Source organism: Cydia strobilella, chromosome 13 (genome assembly GCF_947568885.1).
Source record: "Cydia strobilella chromosome 13, ilCydStro3.1, whole genome shotgun sequence".
NCBI lineage: Eukaryota > Metazoa > Arthropoda > Insecta > Lepidoptera > Tortricidae > Cydia > Cydia strobilella.
Genome location: NC_086053.1, coordinates 2,669,169 through 2,687,658, shown reverse-complemented (window position 1 = coordinate 2,687,658; position 18,490 = coordinate 2,669,169). Strand labels below are relative to the sequence as shown.

Sequence of the window (18,490 nt, the reverse complement as noted above, 5' to 3'; positions counted from 1 at the left end):
TTCGTGGCACTTTTTCTTTTATATGTTTCTCTGTTCTGTATAACTTTCTATTTGTGTGTGCTAACGAATAAATTATTTCTATTCTATTCTATTCTATTGAATAAAGTTACATGCCATTTAAATACGCTAAGCGTACGATGAACGATTTAGGGTTCTTATTGCCGCAACAACAAATTTGAGAGCTCGCTAGGAACTAGGTAAAAATTTTGTAATATATTAGCCATAATACGAACATAAACGACTTGTTACTTCATTATTATTATTTAATTATAAATGCAGCCTAATTACGTCCTAATGCTGCCCGCGCAGCATGGTTTCCCCTATCACTAAGTCCGTCACTTTCGCACTCACATACTTGTTAGAACGTGACAGGCATGGTGATAAGCGTACCGTGCTACGACTCCTGGGCACAGGGAACTCTCATGAGCAAGAGGGCTTTGGCTGTAGTGCCCACGCTGGCCCAATGCGAGTTGGGGACTTCAAATACACCTTTGAATTTCTTTGCAGAAAAACTAGTGGTGAATATCAAATAATATTACATAAGTTCCGAAAAACACGTTGGTACGAGCCAGGATTTGAACCCGCGAACCTCCGGATTGATAGTCGGACGTCAGATTCACTAGGCCACCACCACTTGTTGCTACTGCTTTTTTTGCTAACGCAGCGTCTTACGTAAGCGAACAACTCGCGAACGCGAAGCGAAGCGCGGCGCGGCGTGCCTACGGCGTTCGCGTTCGCAACGAGATCGCCCACGTAGGACACTTCTATAGGTATGAAAGACTATAAAACTCCCGTGAGACTCAAACATATTAAAAATAAGTCGAGTAGCTCGACATGTTTAGGTCCAATTTACGAGGACCGTTTTCACGGAGCAACGACACGTCTTCACTGGTCGAAGGCGCGCCGTGTACTGCGGGCCAAAGCTCGACTCCAGTCAGACGGCGCGCCCTCGACCACTGAAGACGTGCAGTTGCTCCGTGAAGACGGCCCTCGTAAATTGGACCGAAACATGTCGAGCTACGTGAGTGACCCGTTTTAAAATAGTTTAATAGGTACGAAATAAATAATTCACCCCGCGCCGCATCGCTTCGCTTCTCGTTCGCGTTCTTCGCCTAAGTAGTACACTGCATAAGCTGCATTGTTGAAAAAATTAGGGCTAGTTAGACTAGTACTGCACTAGTAATGTTTGCACTTTATTTACTGCAGCTGCTTTTCGTCTGCTTAACTAGCGTACAAATTTAGCCTCGCTGCAGTTTATAGCCCTTGCATTTATGACTAATCTCACGCCACGCCGGTGCATTGGAGGCGTGCACTAATTGGGGAAACGCGTTCATAGCTATTCCAAGGCTTTTCTCGAATAATCATTGGCCGTATAAAAGGGAGCAAATAAAACTATTTTATTATTAAATATTATTTTAAGTAGTCGTGTTGGAGTGGGTGCTGAGGTGACGAAAGATGAGAGGAGAATGGAAGAGAAAAACATGTTGGGCCTACCCCACATAACGTGGGATAAGGGCAGGAAGAAGAAGAAGATTTTAAGTAGTCGTATTGTAATATAGCAATTAGCCACTTTCAGTGTTTAACGGTAGCACTCTGGTTTACCACAACATAGACGCACATTGCTTGGATCAGCGATAACTTCGCATGTATAAAACAGACAAACATCCTAATAAAGAGGTTCATTGTTAGACCTACACTCGACTATTCATTATACTACCCTAATACCCCGATTCTGCCTCCGTCTAAAGTCTCTCCATTTTCAATAATATTGTAGTGTTTTAAGTATAGTCATACCATATCAATTAAAAACTGAGATAATTATGATATACTAAAGAAAAAGTAACCAAGTCTGCAGGCGTAGGCCGATGCGAGCCGAGCCGAATAGATGACTTTTTCGCTCTTATTACGCAGATATAAAGGTTTTTTCTATCGGTTCTATATATTAATCTTTGCCGATTCCGCGTCGACATATGAAGGGTACACGAAAAGAACATTTTAGTACCATTTTGAGTAATCGCGGTTTTAAAATTTGGAACCATGTAAATTATATGGTAATTCCGTGACCAGGTCTTTTTTAGCTAAAAATATATTATATAGTGGTAGCAAAAGATATAACTAATAGTTCATTAAGAGCTAAATTTTAAGATGAAAATCTCATTTTCCGAAAAAAGTGACTAGACATGTTCTTTCCGTGTACCCTTCATATGTATGGAGACCCTTAATTCGGGTTCAGACTGCACCTTGCATTACTGCTCCAGTATTGTGGCGCAAAATTGGCGTCGACTTCAATGCTGCCGCAAATGTCAAAATTCCGTGCGGCGATATTGAATATAACATTTGCGGCAACAATGCAGTTGGCAGTAATGTGCAGTAGCTGCAGTCATGACTGTATATTACTGTAGGAGATCTCGAATTTAATAAACTTAAGTAAACTTAGAATAAATTTAAGTGGAAAAATTACTGCCTTGGGTGAGATTTGAACTCACGGCCTCTGGATCGATACTCCAGCGCTCTGCCAACTGAGCCACCAAGACCTCATCCATAGTCAGCAAATCTTCCCACTATATGGGTCTAAGTCTCACCCAAGGCAGTAATTTTTCCACTTAAATTTATTCTAAGCTTAATAGCATCGATCGCAGACATTTCTGCTTGTTAAAAATTAATTAAGTAAACTTCTTCAGAGAGCTATGGAGCGCGCGATACTCCCGAGTATCTCCCTGCGAGACATTCGTCAACGCACGAATGTTACCGACATCGCCAAAAGAATTGCTCAACTGAAGTGGGAAACCGAAGGGACGGAAAACCACGAGTCAGATGTACGGACAACATTAGAAAGACGGCAGGATACCGACCTGGTATAGAACCGCTGCATTCAGAACAACATCGAAATCATATTAATAACGGGTCACTCACGTATTTTATCGAAAAACATGTCGAGCGTTTTTCGACTTAAAATGCGTAGGTGACCCGTTATTAATATGTTTAATGACGTTATTAAAACATCGAAATCCATGAAAGAGCCTTATGCTCAGCAGTGGATGTAAATATGCTGAGAAGAAGAAAAAGAGAACGACCGGGATACGTGGAAAGATAGGAAGGAAGGGGGAGGGCCCAGCAGTGGCACACATAAATAAAGGCTCACATAAATAAATAAATTTCTTGATAAAAATTACGTTGTACTACCCAGACAATTTCTAGGTCGCACGATCACATCACCATAATCCTCAAATGAAGACTTCGTAATCCCCACACCCTATATAGAAGCCATTTCGAAGCATAAGTTCGTCACGACGAAGGAAATCTTGTTTCCCCAGAATTGCTTTATTCATTCCCTATTTTCCCGCTACCGCCGACAGTGGAATTCCGGTGATTTATGTTACTCAATCATTTCACAGTCTGGGGGGCCTTTGAGTCGTCTGAGTGTCAGGTGTAATGTGGCTGCGATATGACTTCTACTGTAAAGTATAAAGAAATCATTGACAGCAGAGGGAAAAGGTTTCCAAAAGGTTGTGATTCGAAGTTTCGCCAGCAGTCAGCAGCAGAATTTCAAAAATGATCTACACACGGTCATGATATCTGAACCCTTTGACCGCCAAAGGCCTTTTTAGGCCAAATATTAACCTTTGTGCATTCTGACAACAATAAGTACAGTCGTGTTCGGATCATTCAGTAAATTGACAAATATTACGTAAAGACGTAATATTTGTCAGTTTGACGAGTCGAATGCTAGTTAAGTGTATTGATTCATGAAATCAGGGCAAGATTTATTATTATTATTATTTATTGATAAGGGTAAGAAACAGCGAAAAATAACAAATATAGATAATTACACTTAAATACATACATAAGCCAAAACAATTTCCACTACTGAAATTAGATCATTATGGTTGCTCAGACTTAAGAGCCCGTAGTCGATTTGAAAACGCGCGAAGATACGACTTTTACACAGTAACCGAACGCCGGCCGCTGCTTGAAATAACGCGACCGCCTAAACAATATTGATACTTTCGCAACATTATGCGTCACTTTATAACTTTAATTAGGTTAAAATAAAACTTTCGGTAAATTTGATATAATCGTTTATTACTCTTAACAATTTACCTATGTATTCATATAATACATACAAATTATATAGCATGATGATAATGATCTACACTAAGGCAATATCTTATATATATATATAATCATCTTACTCGCGTTATCCCAGCCTTTTTGCCACGGCTCATGGAAGTCTGCTGGGGTCCGCTTGGCAACTAATCCCAAGAATTGGCGTAGGCACTAGTTTTTACGAAAGCGACTGCGATCTGACTTTCCAACGTTCCAACCCAGAGGGGAAACTAGCCTTTTGTTGAAATTTGGTATACAGATAGTTTGAATCCCGGGGAAGGACATAGAATACTTTTTATTCAAGAACTCACCCTTTAAGGGGGTGGAAATTTGTATGGGGAATCAATAAACGCTGAACCGATTAAGATGAAATGAGGTATGGACATAGTTTGAGTCCTGAGGAAGGACATAGGATAGGTTTTACCCCAGAAACGGGGGGCAGGGGGGGGGGGGGGGCAATGGAAATTTGTATGGGATCCAATAAAACCGATTTGGATGGAATTTGATATTATGGAGATAGTCTTAATCGTTGGGAAGGGTGATAATAATTTTTATTTCCAAAGTCATCCTCTTCTCTTCTCCACTCTTCTAACACTCGCTCAACGTGTGGTTGGTTGTACGATGAATACTGCTCAAGACCTGGAACACCTGGAGTGCTTCTGGGTGCAAAGGGTCAGGGGTAACACTCGCTCAACGTGCCGCTGGTAGAGTATGATGGGGAAAACTCAAGACCTGGAACACCTGAAGTGCTGCTGGGTGCAAAGGGTCAGGGGTAACACTCGCTCAACATGCCGCTGGTAGTGTGTAGTGTACGATGGATACAGCTCAAGACCTGGAACACCTGAAATGCTTCTGGGTGCAAAGAGTCAGGGGTAACACTCGCTCAACGTGCTGCTGGTAGTGTATGATAGGGAAAGCTCCAGACGTGGAACACCTGGAGTGCTGCTGGGTACAAAGGGTCAGGGGTAACGGATAACACTCGCTCAACGTGCCGCTGGTAGTGTATGATGGGGAAAGCTCCAAATCTGAAACACCTGGAGTGCTGCTGAGTGCAAAGGGTGGGTAACACTCGCTCAACGTGTTGTGGGTAGTGTATGACGGAGACAGCTCAAAACCTGGAACACCTGGAGTACTGCTGGACGCATCGGATCAGGGGTAAAACTCTTTTAATCTGAAGTTGGTAGAGTATGCTGTAGGCAGGTTAAGTTCTTCAAGACCTGGAACACCTGGAGGGCTGCCAGATGAAGCAGGCACCTGACCAGAGCTACCACACGTTTAACATGCAGTAGGTACTGGGGGTTAAAAGGGGGTGGAAGTTCTGATAACAATAAATGAACCTGAGTTTCACTAAGTACAGCCAGGGTTCATCATCAGCTCTATCTTGGGTACTGCTCTCCCATTTGCTCATCAAGACGTGTCAGAAGACCAAAACAGCGTGTGCCTATATTGCACCAAACCTGAGTTCCACTAGGTACAGCCAGGGTTCAGCATCAGCTCTATCTTGGGTACTGCTCTCCCAAGTGTTCATCAAGACGTGTCGGAGGACCAAAACAGCGTGTGCCTATGTTGCACGAAACCTGAGTTCCACTAGGTACAGCCAGGGTTCAGCATCAGCTCCATCTTGGGTACTGCTCTCCTAATTGCTCATCAAGACGTGTCGAATAACCAAAACAGCGTGTGCCTATGTTGCACGAAACCTGATTTCCACTAGGTACAGCCAGGGTTCAGCATCAGCTCCATCTTGGGTACTGCTCTCCTAATTGCTCATCAAGACGTGTCGGAAGACCAAAACAGCGTGTGCCTATGTTGCACCAAACCTGCGTTCCACTAGGTACAGCCAGGGTTCAGCATCAGCTCCATCTAGGGTACTGCTCTCCTAATTGCTCATCAAGACGTGTCGAATAACCAAAACAGCGTGTGCCTATGTTGCACGAAACCTGATTTCCACTAGGTACAGCCAGGGTTCAGCATCAGCTCCATCTTGGGTACTGCTCTCCTAATTGCTCATGAAGACGTGTCGAATAACCAAAACAGCGTGTGCCTATGTTGCACGAAACCTGATTTCCACTAGGTACAGCCAGGGTTCAGCATCAGCTCCATCTTGGGTACTGCTCTCCTAATTGCTCATCAAGACGTGTCGGAAGACCAAAACAGCGTGTGCCTATGTTGCACCAAACCTGCGTTCCATTAGGTACAGCCAGGGTTCAGCATCAGCTCTATCTTGGGTAATGCTCTCCCAAGTGCTCATCAAGACGTGTCGGAAGACCAAAACAGCGTGTGCCTATGTTGCACGAAACCTGATTTCCACTAGGTACAGCCAGGGTTCAGCATCAGCTCCATCTTGGGTACTGCTCTCCTAATTGCTCATCAAGACGTGTCGGAAGACCAAAACAGCGTGTGCCTATGTTGCACCAAAACTGCGTTCCATTAGGTACAGCCAGGGTTCAGCATCAGCTCTATCTTGGGTACTGCTCTCCCAAGTGCTCATCAAGACGTGTCGGAAGACCAAAACAGCGTGTGCCTATGTTGCACGAAACCTGATTTCCACTAGGTACAGCCAGGGTTCAGCATCAGCTCCATCTTGGGTACTGCTCTCCTAATTGCTCATCAAGACAGACCAAAACAGCGTTTGCCTATGTTGCACTAAACCTGCGTTCCACTAGGTACAGCCAGGGTTCAGCATCAGCTTAGCTCTATGTATACTAAAACCTTCTCCAGAATGTAACAAACACTTTTCTAAAAACCGCATCAAAATCGGTTCAGCCAAATGCGAGATAATCGCGAACAAACATACATACATATACGTACAAACATACGGGTCAAACTGAGAACCTCCTTTTTTTTGAAGGCGTAATAAACAAGTACTTACAACCCAAGGATTAAAGTTTCTGGTCGCAGTTTACACGCACACAGTACAGCCAAACACGCAAACAAATATAACTTTTTACACGGCGAGCGACGCACACAATGATAAATAACTTCGTCGTCGTCGATGCAACGTGCGGAGCCGATCAACAAACGTCCTGCCTCTACCAGCTCCCGCGCGGGACTGAGGCCGCGAGCGCGTGTCACCGATGTTATGCCAGAAAAAGGGGAAGTTTTTAAAAAATCGTCAGAAAATAAAAGTTGCAATTTAAATAAAATGAAGTACAGCAACAGTTTAAGTAAACATTGCAGATTATTTGAGTATGCAATCTACGTCGAAAATAAGTAGATTTTCGGAGAAATTGTCACTTGTTTTGAGGTCATTTCTGGAAAAAATTGAATTCGTTTAACTTTCATTTCCTCGAACTCTAAGTCATATAACAACAATGTAATCTAATAAACCTAGAGTACAGAATATGTGTTATACAAATTTACCATTTTTAGCAGTCCAAACTTTACGAAATTTACAAATAAGAGCATCAAAGTCAGTGCTTTACACGCGTTTACCTAAACGTCCATCAGAAAAAAATTCATTACTAATTTAGTAAGCCTTTTTTCAAAAAAATGATCTGATAAACCTAGAGATAAGAAGTCGTGCTAATAGAAACCAGTACTTGTTATTTCAATTAGGTAACAAAAGGTGTACAATTTCACAGAAGAAATCTATCAACTTTACATTTTTGCGACTAAAATCGTAACCGGGCTCATAACTTGTTTGTACAATTCAATTCAACTATCTCTAGATCTAGTGCTATTAGAAATAAACAATGCGAATTTGAAACCTAAGTACGTGACATGTATTCATTTAATTTTACAATATTAAACTATCAAAATCAATTGTATTAGTATTTGCTCTATTAGTAGTAGAGTAATACTTCATCATGTCAGCCGATAGACGTCCACTGCTGGACATAGGCCTCCCCCAGGGCTCGCCACTCCGACCGATCCTGTGCCGCTCGCATCCACCGAATTCCCGCGACCTTCACCAGGTCGTCGCTCCATCTCGTTGGAGGCCTACCAGCAGTTCGTCTTCCGGTACGCGGACGCCACTCCAGAACCTTCCTGCCCCATCGGCCATCAGTTCTGCGAGCAATGTGCCCCGCCCACTGCCACTTAAGGTTTGCAATTCTGCGAGCTATGTCAGTTACCCTAGTTCTACTGCGGATATCATCATTTCTGACTATCACGCAGAGAAACCCCGAGCATCGCCCTCTCCCTGCCCTTTGCGTGACCTTGAGCCTTCTTATGAGGCCCATCGTTAGCGCCCACGTCTCAGATCCGTATGTCATCACTGGCAACACACACTGGTCAAAGACTTTTGACTTAAGACACTGCGGCAATTTGGACGAAAAGATACTGTGCTCTACAGATTGCAGAAACAAATTTTTGTACTGACGGGATGAAAAACAAGTTGTGTTATTTTAAAATTTTAATTCAATATCATACCTATACAAATACCATACAAAATAATGACTATACAGACTATACAGAGTGAAGCTAAGTAAAAACGTGTAAATATTCGTTATTATTTATGAAGACGGGACTACACACCATTCACTAACCCGGGGTTAACCGATTAAACCTGGAGTTACCATGATTACCAGTACAATTTGACACTGTGTTAACGGTTTAACCGGTTAACCCCGGGTTAGTGGGATGGTGCAAGTGGCGCTATGTAAGTCGCGTATAATTTAGTTTTAAAATTACCTCCGACGTTTTCAAGACTGCATTGACCCCGTGGTATCGAAAAACCTGGCCAAGTGTGAGTCGGACTCGCGCATGAAGGGTTTCGTACCATTATGTAAAAAACGACAAAAAAAACACGTTTGTTGTATGGGAGCCTCACTTAAATATTTATTTTATTCTGTTTTTTGTATTTGTTGTTATAGCGGCAACAGAAATACATCAACTATGAAAATTTTAACTGTCTAGCTAACACGGTTCATGAGATACAGCCTGGTGACAGACAGACAGACGGACAGACAGACGGACAGAGGAGTCTTAATAATAGGGTCCCGTTTTTACTCTTTGGGTAAGGAACTCTAAAAAGACTGGTTATAGTTAACAACAACATCTTCCAGCGACGCGAGTTTTTCAAACTACTTACATTTGGTCTTGTTTGAAACTCGCGTGAGTCGCGCAGTTAGAAGATGTTGATGTCAACTTTAACCAGTCATGTGTAAAAATCGTGAAAATTTAAATCCGTGTTATGTAAATATATGGTTAGAGTTTGGTTCTCGGCGCCGACGCGACGTTGTCCTATCTACGTTGTATTTTTGTATGTATATACTTTATCAGATATATTTTATCTGCGGTGGCTATAAATTTAGACGGCACGATGGCGACACGACTCCGCACCGGGTGTTTGTGGTGGAGGCCAACATACAGTGTTTACGAATAAACTGACGGGCTTTGACTACGAATTCTTTACGGAATTGCGACTAAAATTAAAAAAAAAAACACAAATAGGAGGCATCAAATTAAATTAAGTTTTAATAGCTGTTTTCTGGAAAAATATATTTAATGTATATTTCGTAAGCTGCGAAATTGCTTGGAGAATTTATGAATTAATTCATTGATAAATTCGCCATGCACTTTTGCGGCTGATGGTAATGCTATTAGACTTTATTCAGGCGCTATTCTTACTCTAGCTGCGGTTTCTAAGTCCACGCAGACGAAGTCGCGGGCAAAAGCTAGTAAACAATATGCCTCACACCTACTAGAGCGACGCCACAGTCATGCACTGAGCGAATACCGATTTTCCGAAAGTATTTAGGCAGTACCTTATTTCATAATAAAACGGCGCAATCAACTTGTTTTAGTAGACAATATTACTGACTTATGACGGCTGCCTTTATAGTTTTCACGAACTAGTTCTGCTTGTATTTGTTATAGATAATAAATATAATGTGCGTATTGTTGGAACTGAGTGGCTAGAAGAGCCACTCAGCTACAGAGCTCCAACATGTAATTGAATACCTACTATAAATATTAAAGGCAAAACGAGTAGTTCTGCTTGTATTTGTTATAGATAATAAATATAATGTGCGTATTGTTGGAACTGAGTGGCTAGAAGAGCCACTCAGCTACAGAGCTCCAACATGTAATTTAATACCTACTATAAATATTAAAGGCAAAACGAGTAGTTCTGCTTGTATTTGTTATAGATAATAAATATAATGTGCGTATTGTTGGAACTGAGTGGCTAGAAGAGCCACTCAGCTACAGAGCTCTAACATGTAATTTAATACCTACTATAAATATTAAAGGCAAAACGGGTAGTTCTGCTTGTATTTGTTATAGATAATAAATATAATGTGCGTATTGTTGGAACTGAGTGACTAGAAGAGCCACTCAGCTACAGAGCTCCAACATGTAATTTAATACCTACTATAAATATTAAAGGCAAAACGAGTAGGTATCAGTAAGTACTAGAAGAACGGTAAGGTTTGCGCCGTGTGGCATGTGTGTGGCTTTTAACGCAACGCAAAATTATAGTTTTCTCCTTTCATTTATTTTTAGTTGTCTAGTTACACTGACACCGTAGCTGTATAATAGCTAGCGATATAGCCGAGGGATCTGACTAGCAAAATTCTAAACAGGAGCTTCAAACTTAAACATTTATTCAGCAAATAGGCCACAAGGGCACTTTTACACGTCAACATTTAAATTTACATACAAGCAAAAAAATTATAATAATACATCAACAATTATCATATACAACTAACGTATTACAATTACTTAGAGGTATAAATTCTAAGTGTCAGGACTATAAGATTAGTTTATCAAGTTATCCTCAGAGATGTATAGGGTCTCCAAGATACAAAATCCTGTATAAATTAACACATTAATTTAAAGAAAAGAAACATACGGGAACTGAAATGAGGCATCACACTGTAAATACTCAGAAATAAAGTTACTAAATAGCTTGTGTTAGCTTAGACAGACCAGTCTCCACAAACAGCACCCGTTCACGAGTATGACGCGTATCTCAGCCATCGTCTCCCTCAACCTTCATTCGGGAAAGTGGCGACCCGATCAAGAAGTATAATTTTCAGAGCAATTGAGATAAAAGGTTAAAACCCGCCCGACGGCCATATACTCAGCCGCAAGTTTCGCGCGGCGCTCCAATGTTTTATTTCCTTAAAATTTACTTGGTTTTACGCCCCAACGAAATAATATTTCGCGACATTTATAATTTTAACCCCATGTTTTCTCATTATAATACAGTGTCCCACGTCAACCTAAATAATGAAGCAGGAAATGTCACTTGTTATTTCATAAGGAAACTATCTCGCATGTCTTAGGGCGACAAAGGTCGTCCTTTGTGTATTCAATTGGAACGAGACGTGGTGACAAGGGTTAGGCTGATGCGTAGTCTGAGGGGGGAAATCATTTGCGCAAACATTGCGTAAAGCTGCCCAGCAAGCAGCTGCTTGGTGTTTTCTTGCAAGATTAAAAAACCGGACAAGAGCGAGTCGGACTCGCCCACCGAGGGTTCCGTACTTTTTAGTATTTGTTGTTATAAATATAGCGGTAACAGAAATACATCATAAGTGAAAATTTCAACTGCCTAGCCATCACGGTTCATGAGATGCAGCCTGGTGACAGACAGACGGACAGACGGACAGTGGTCTTGGGTCCCGTTTTTACCCTTTGGGTACGGAACCCTAAAAACAAAAAAAAGTTTACCCTTTCATAGAAAGTGGACCAGCCAAAATGTATGAAACAGCCAAATTTCTTTTCGCGATTTCGGGGTCGGTCCCATAGTAAAAGTTGCTCAATATAATCTCAAAACCTCCCTGTACAACAAACTAGAGACATTTTTGTGTTCGTATACTCATACTCATACTCATTTATTTATAATAATATTTCATATTACACGTCATAATTGGATTTACATAATATAATCAATTCATTCAAATAATCATTAATTAAATTAAAGTAAAATAATACAATATAAAAATAATCAACACATTTGAATAATCAACACATCAACATATAATCAAAGATAGATATAACTCCGTAATAGATGGATACAGTCTAAGGAAAAAACGTGCCTCGAAAATCAAGAAAATTTGATTCTCGTTCAGAGGGCGCTACTAGCTTTGGCCTACAGTCGTATAGATGGCGTTGACGGTTTCGTTTGTTATTTAACAATTTTAACGCATATCAGTGAAAGAACATGGGCCAAAATCATAAAAATAATTAATGCAAATAAAAAAAATCATTTAATCTATATTTAAATACATTCTATCGTATTTTTAAAAATCTTCATTTTTAGTTTTAAAGTGTGTCGACAGATGGCTGTGAATTTACTGGGGTTACAAAATTTACTATGACAGTACCGCTCTAGTATAAGTTACTCTATGGTATAATAGATACACGTTTGTACTAGAAATGACGAGATTTTTCTAAGAACTAGCTCAAAGCAGTGCACAGAGAAGTGTATTCATTTTTACCAATCGGGCCTTATGATGGACATTGTTATTGAAACGATAGTGCAAATACTGTTTAACATCTTGTGCTTACACCATCACACTTCAACATGATAATGGCGACTCATGGTTTCAATTTACTATATTTTTTTGTAAAGATCAAATAATATTGGCTATAAAAGAACTAACAGGAAAATATTTAAAAAGTCAGAATTGCCCTCAAGTTCGATAAAATGTGTCGTTTTCAATCAAAAGGTACCACATTGTCGCTTGCCATAAGGACGCTCTGACAGGTTATTCGTATAAAGATACAATCCAATTTCGTCCTTATGGTAAGCGACAATGTGTACTTTCATATTGAGTGTTAGATGTAGTGTTTTGGCAAATTGTTTTTACGACCGGTTGCCACCTGACGCCAAGAACGAGGCTTTTCTGAAAAGCCGGAACGCCGCCGTTGACCCACTTGTGGTTCTTCCGCCGCCGAACCTTCTGTCCACTCCGTCCTAAGTGCACAGCGCTCCTGCAGCCCTTTATCCGAGTACTTTGGAGAGGCCCGGCAGGAGGGGTTATTTTGATAGTGGAGATTAACCTACTATATTGCGACTTGGAATATCGGTTCCATGACTGGACGCAGCCAAGAATTGTCTGAGATTCTGAACAGAAGACACATTAACATCTGCTGTGTTCAGGAGCTAAAATGGAAAGGCTCGAAGTCCAGGGATATCGGCTACAACTACCAACTATTATATAATGGGTCATCAACTACTAGGAACGGCGTCGGCGTAATACTGGATGAGAATCTCAAGAACAGAATCATAAAAGTTGACAGAATTAGTGACAGAATAATGTACGTTAAAGTGGCCCTAGATAATCAGCCTTGTTTAAACATTTTATCGGTTTACGCCCCTCAAACGGGCTGTAGCAGAGAAGAAAAAGAAGCATTCTGGGAAGAGTTGCAGGAAACCATCCAAAACATACCGGCTGCGGAAAATAAGATCCTGGCAGGCGACTTAAATGGCCATATCGGAAAAGCGTCTACCCAGGGATGTGCCATGCACGGAGGCTTTGGATACGGCACATTAAATGACCAAGGTAAAGAAATACTGGACCTTGCAAACAATTTTCAAATGCCTATTATTAACTCTTTCTTTAAAAAGAAAAATGAACATCTCATCACATACAAAAGTGGTAAATCTGCTACACAGATCGATTACATAATGTGTGACGCCACTCTGCGCAAGTACTTTAGAGATTGTAAAGTCATCCCAGGAGAACCACTTACCACCCAACACCGGCTGCTTTTAGCATGTTTAAAACTACCAAATTGGAGATCCAAATCAAAAATAAAGCCCCGGCCCCGCATCAAATGGTTCAACCTGGACAAGGCCAAAGGCAAAGACCTTACTGTAAGAGTAGGAGAATATCTCACAAAATATCTCCGGAATGTAAGTGAAAAGCCGGAAGACGTCAACACCATGTGGAATAACCTTCATTCTTTCACGCTCCGCACCGCCAAGGACCTCCTTGGGGTTACCAAAGGCAAACTCAGCTCTGGAAAGGATGGTAGCTGGTGGTCACACGACGCCAAAGAAATGCTAAAGGAGAAGAAACAACAATTTAAGAAATGGCAAGAAACGCACGATAGCCAAGATGAAGAGTTATACCATAACGTCAGAAAATCAGTGAAAAGAGCAGTAGCAATAGCAAAAGCGCATGCGGAGGGAGACTTTATTAATCGGTTAGAAAAATGTGAAAACGAAAATGAGATTTTCAAGGTTGCTAAATTTCGTAATAGACAAACCCAAGATTTTAAACAAAATAAATATATTAACGATGAGACCGGTAAACTTTTAACCGCTGACGCCGATATAAATAGAAGATGGCACGATTACTTTTACAACCTTCTAAATGAAGAATTCCCACAAGACAAACTTCCGGAGTTGCCCTCAGTCTCAGGCCCTATAGGTATCATTTCACCATTGGAAGTGAAAAATGCAATGTCCCGAATGAAAAACGGGAAAGCTACTGGCCCCGACGAAATCCCAGTCGAACTTTGGAAACAAGTCGGCATGCCAGGAGTAAAATGGCTCACAAACTTGTTCAACAACATCATTGCAGAGGGGAAAATGCCAGACCAGTGGAGGACTAGTCACATGATACCTTTTTACAAGAACAAAGGAAGCGTATCTGAGTGCGGAAATTACTATAGAGCAATTAAGTTGATCCCCCACACTCTCAAAATATGGGAACGTGTCCTCATAGAGAAACTAAACAGTCTCATAAGTATCACCCCAAACCAATGCGGATTTACCCGAGGTGTGGGCACCACCGATGCCATCCATACGGTTAGGGCCTTAAGTGATAAATATAGAACTCTGAAGAAAGACCTTCACTATGTCTTTATAGATCTAGAAAAGGCATTTGACAGAATACCCAGACAACTCATCTGGACAGCACTTAAGTCTCAGCTAATACCAGAGTTCTATATAAACCTGATCCAAGATATGTACAGAGGTATCACAACCCAGGTTATTTCTCCTGCGGGAACTAGTGCATCGTTCGAGGTCAACGTAGGGGTGCATCAAGGTTCAACTTTGAGCCCTGTCCTCTTTAATCTGGTCATGGATTACATCACAAAAGGCGTACAAAAATCGGTACCGTGGAACCTTCTGTATGCAGACGACGTGGTGCTAATAAACGAATCTGCATCGGGGTGCCAGTCAGATTTAGATCGGTGGGTGACCGCCCTGGAGTCAAAGGGTATGAGAATAAGCAGATCAAAAACCGAGTACTTGCATTGTAACTTCACGGGCAACACCTCATCCCAATTGATAACCATCTCCGGAGTGCCCCTGAAGAAGGTCGAGTCGTCTAAATATCTTGGTTCCTTGATCACGTCAACAGCGTCAACCGAGTCCGATATCGAGAATAGAACAAGGGCGGGATGGTTGAAATGGCGATCCCTTACGGGTGTCCTGTGCGACCCAAAGATCCCAATCAAAACAAAGGGCACAGTATACAAACGGGCAGTTAGACCCGCCCTGCTCTATGGATCCGAGTGCTGGGCCGTGAGACAACAGGATGAACAAAGAATGCACGTAACGGAGATGAAGATGCTGCGTTGGTCGGGGGGAGTTACAAGGCTGGACAAAATAAAAAACACGTACATAAGAGGCACCTTCAAAGTCGCAGACATTCGGAACAAAATGCGCGAAAGCAGACTGCGATGGTTTGGACATATTCAACGCCGTAGCGACGACCATATTACAAAGAGTGTAACCACCGAAAACGCTAGGGTCACAAGGGGAAGAGGCCGACCGCTGACAAACTGGGCTTCGACGATCAAAAAAGATCTACTGACGCAAGGCTTGACGCCGGATATGACAAAGGACCGCCAAAAATGGCGCCAGAGTGTTAGATGTGCCGACCCCAAGTAAATGGGATAAGGCAAGGATAATGATGATGGTAAGCGACAATGTGGTACCTTTTGCTTGAGAAAGTCACAAATGCTTCCTGACAAAGGCACTGTAAGCAAAATAAGTATAATATTTAGTATTATTCAAGCTCACTAAGCTCAGTTTTTCCTCATACCTAAAACCACTTATCTATTTTTTCCCTGTAAGTAAATCCATACTATAATATTATAAATATGAAAGTATGTCTGTCTGTCTGTTACATCTTCACGCGCTAAACCGATTTAGTTGACATTTGGTATAGAGATAGTTTGAGTCCCGGGGAAGGATATAGACTAGTTTTTACTAGTATCCTATAAATTCAACTTTAATTTTTAAACAGAACCACATCACGCAATCAGCTTACGGCAAACAAACACGCACATTCAAACCCTTTTAAATCCCCCCTTTCTACGCCAGGGGCGAGTAATTCCCATCACGCTTCGTTTCCCGTTACCCACCTTTATTTACACACATGTTTAACATTTTACTCTTTTATGGAGATGAAAAATAAAATGAACTCGACTAGCGACAATATTTCACAATGTGACAGCCCTATTAATTTTCTCGGCCGAGATCACTCAAGACAAAAAACCGGCCAAGTGCGAGTCGGACTCGCCCACCGAGGGTTCCGTACTTTTTAGTATTTGTTGTTATTGTTGTGAATTTTTTTTTAAATTTTTTAAAGCTATATTGTGTCCCACTGCTGGGCAAAGGCCTCCCCTGTCTTCCGCCACTCGTCACGGCTTTGTGCATGCTCCCGCCAGTCGCCACAAAAATAGTCCAGGTCGTCTCGCCATCTCCTTTTTGGTCTGCCTCTGCCTCGGGTGCCCATTCGGTCGCTATTTTGGCCGATCTGTCCGTGTGCATCCTACAGATGTGTCCCGCCCAATCCCACTTGAGCTTGGCGGCCTTCACACCTACATCCGCGATACCAGTTTTGGAGCGCAGCTTGTGAAATACATCATTAATAAAATTTTCAACTGTCTAGCTATCATGGTTCATTAGATACAGACTGGTGACAGACAGAAGGACAGCGGAGTCTTAGTAATAAGGTCGGAAACCTAAAAATCACGTTTTGGTGTCAAAGGAATTACAGTAAGCCATAGTCCTGCGGCAATGCGGTGTTAGGGGTGCCAAAAAATTTTTTTTTTTTTTTTTTTGCGGAATTTTAAATATAACCCAGCGCAGTTAGTATTATTGTGGTAATGGTCTGCAGAGGAACTTTATTAGGGTTGTTACACGCGAAGCTGGAGTGAATTTGCTGTCTAGAAAAGAAAATGCAAGGTTTTCTTGCCTCAGCTAGATTTTTTGCTAATTGCCTTTGAGGATAAAGCCTCAGAAGACTAATGAATACGTTATATTTCTCTGAGAACCTCATTTAGTTTAATTAAAACTGAGTTTGCTCTATGTTTGTCTTAATGTAGCCGAACCAAATCTAATTAAGTTACTATTCGAACCTACAATGATTGATTTTGATTTATCGCTAGCAAAGGGAGTACATAATAAGTATATGTATACTAAAAGAAATTTAATATTCCAATATCTATCTACTCGTATAACTAACCGCATTATTGTACAACACACGTAAGTCCAATAAATGCCTTAAAGCATTCTCTACCAGTCAATCAATGAGCTTAACCAGATAGATTAAAATATTTATCAGTACGGTTTTTACTCACTATTATTTTTAGTCGCTTTTGGCGACATGTTTCGGATTCTTTGGGAATCCATCCTCAGGCACGAGTGTCCGCGGCGGTTGTTCGTCGTGCACTGCCCGCGCCGCCCGCCTCGTCGCTCGTTGCGCACGCGCCGATTGGGCGGGGGCGGGGGGCGCGGGGCAGTCCGCAGATGGAGTCGTCAAGTGAAGGTCTGGTAGGGCGGCTGTATCGAACGAAGTCAAGCACACTGCACTCACTATGTCCCCGCGATCGTCACAACACACTTGCCGCTTGACCCTAGCAAGCGTCAAGCGTCAAGCGTCAAGGGTCAAGCGGCAAGTGTGTTGTGACGATCGCGGGGACATAGTGAGTGCAGTGTGCTTGACTTCGTTCGATACAGCCGCCCTACCAGACCTTCACTTGACGACTCCATCTGCGGACTGCCCCGCGCCCCCCGCCCCCGCCCCATCGGCGCGTGCGCAACGAGCGACGAGGCGGGCGGCGCGGGCAGTGCACGACGAACAACCGCCGCGGACACTCGTGCCTGAGGATGGATTCCCAAAGAATCCGAAACATGTCGCCAAAAGCGACTAAAAATAATAGTGAGTAAAAACCGTACTGATAAATATTTTGAAATATGTCTCACGATAGTTTAAGTGCGATCAGATAGATTAAGTATGTGCAGTCTTTTAAAGTAAACCTAGTCTTTCTACAATAATCTTTTGTAATCTTTGTTTCCATGTAATTTATTAAATTATTTTAAACCGGGTCACTCACGTATTATTAAGTCGAATAGCTCGACATGTTTCGGACGAAGACGGTCCTCATAAATTGGACCGAAACATGTCGAGCTATTCGACTTAATAATACGTGAGTGACCCGGTTTAAAATAATTTAATATGTTTGA

The 18,490-nt window shown here is 41.8% G+C and overlaps 1 non-coding gene across 1 annotated transcript; it reads right to left on the bottom strand.

Moving 5' to 3' along the window:
* Window positions 1–2,461: 2,461 nt before the first annotated feature.
* Window positions 2,462–2,534, bottom strand: Trnad-auc (transfer RNA aspartic acid (anticodon AUC)). The gene has a single exon. It is a non-coding gene; the product is annotated as a tRNA-Asp (tRNA).
* Between the last annotated feature and the right edge of the window lie 15,956 nt (window positions 2,535–18,490).